We start from the raw sequence: 2,028 nt of genomic DNA on the forward strand, positions 1-2,028 counted from the left end.
GTCGTTGATGGGCATTTAGGTTGATTCCATGTCTTTGCTATTGTGAATAGTGCTGCAGTGAACATACGTGTTAATGTTAATAGAATAATTTCTATTCCTTTGGGTATATATCCAGTAATGGGATTGTTGGGTCAAATGTTTTTTTTTTTTTTTTTTTTTTTTGCCTCTAGGTCTTTGAGGAATTGCCACAGTGTCTTCCACAATGGTTGAACTAATTTACGCTCCCGCCAACGGTGTAAAAGTTTTGCTTTTGCTCCACAACCTTGCCAGCATCTGTTGTTTTTTGACTTTTTGATAATAGCCATTCTGAATGATGTGAGATGGTAGCTCATTGTGGTTTTGATTTGCATTTCTCTAATGATCAGAGATGTTGAGCTCTTTTTCATGTTTGTTGGCTGCATATATGCCTTCTTTTGAGAAGTGTCTATTCATGTCCCTTGCCAACGTTTTAATGGGGTTGTTTGTTTTGTTTCTTGTACATTTGTTTAAGTTTCTTGTAGATGCTGGTAGTTAGACCTTTGTCAGATAGATAGATTGCAAAAATTTTCTCCCATTTGGTAGATTTTCTATTCACTCTGATGATTGTTTCTTTTGCTGTGCACAAGCTCTTTGGTTTAATAAGATCCACTTTGCTAATTTTTGCTTTTGTTGCAATTGCTTTTGGCATTTTTGTCATGAAATTTTTGCCTGTGCCTATGTCCTGAATTGTATTACCTAAATTTTTCTCCTAGGTTTTTTTATAGTTTTGGATTTTACATTTAAGTTTTTAAAATCTATCTTGAGTTGATTTTTGTATATAGTGTAAGTGGTCCAGTTTTAATTTTCTGAATATGACTAGTGAGTTCTCCCAGCATCATTTATTACACAAAGAATCCTTTCCCTATTGCTTGTTTTTGTCAGGTTTGTTGAAGATCAGATGGTTGTAGGTGTGTGGTCTTATTTCTGGGTCCTCTATTCTGTTCCATTGCTCTGTGTGCCTGTTTCTGTACCTGTACCATGCTGTTTTAGGTTTTAGTTACTGTAGCCTTATAGTATAGTTTGAAGTCAGGTAATGTGATGCCTATAGCTATTTTTTTTTTTTTTTTTGCTTAGGATTGTCTTGGTGACTATACAAGCATACAAGCTCTTTTTTGGTTCCATATGAATTTTAAAATAGTTTTCTTTTTCTAATTCTGTGAAGAATGTCAATGGTAGTTTAATGAGAATAGCATGGAATCTATAAATTGTTTTGGGCTGTATATGGCCATTTTCATGATGTCGATTCTTCCTATGCATGAAAATGGAATGATTTTCCATTTGTTTGTGTCATCTCTAATTTTTTGAGCAGTTGATTGTAGTTCTTCTTGAAGAGGTCCTAAAATATGAAATGTTTCATGAATTTTGCATCATCCTTGCACAGGTGACATGCTAATCTTCTCTATATTGTTCCAATTTTAGTATATATACTGCTGAAGTGAGCACTATACAAGATTTTCTACAAGCAATGCCACATATATAGGTAGTCACAAAATTCTATCTTGCATAGCCACATTTTCAAGATAATATTATTTCTTAATCATATGCTATCTTTTTTTACACCCAATGTATTTTATTTTAGTGAAAAATATTTTAAAAATGGGACTTGAAGGCTACAGTTGTAGGACACAATTGTATTTGTTTCTTAATTTTTCAGTATGATAGTTCTTATTTGTATGTGTTTATACAGTCATGAGCAGTATAACAATCATAGACCATATAAATGATGGTGGTCCCATAAGATTACAATAGAGCTAAAAAATTCCTATCACCTAGTGATGTCCTAGCCATCTTAATGTAATTGTGCAATGCATTACTCACATCTTTGTGGTGATGTTGGTGTAAACAATCCTACTACACTGCCAATTGTACAAAAGTATAGCTTGTACAATTACATACAATATATAGCATGTAATAATGTCATGAGATCCTTGGGGTGTTGCTTTTGCAGCCAGAAACCTCTGTGGCCAGTGGTGCCTTTGCCTGAGTTTTGCTAAGGCCTGTTTGGCTCAT

The 2,028-nt window shown here is 33.9% G+C and overlaps 1 non-coding gene across 1 annotated transcript; it reads right to left on the bottom strand.

Annotated features, from left to right (window-relative positions):
* Positions 1-1,355: 1,355 nt before the first annotated feature.
* LOC126955780 (U6 spliceosomal RNA) lies at positions 1,356-1,461 on the bottom strand. Its single transcript, XR_007726079.1, has one exon. It is a non-coding gene; the product is annotated as a U6 spliceosomal RNA (small nuclear RNA).
* Positions 1,462-2,028: the final 567 nt, after the last annotated feature.

The sequence above is a fragment of the Macaca thibetana genome, chromosome 5, assembly GCF_024542745.1.
Source record: "Macaca thibetana thibetana isolate TM-01 chromosome 5, ASM2454274v1, whole genome shotgun sequence".
Taxonomy (NCBI): domain Eukaryota; kingdom Metazoa; phylum Chordata; class Mammalia; order Primates; family Cercopithecidae; genus Macaca; species Macaca thibetana.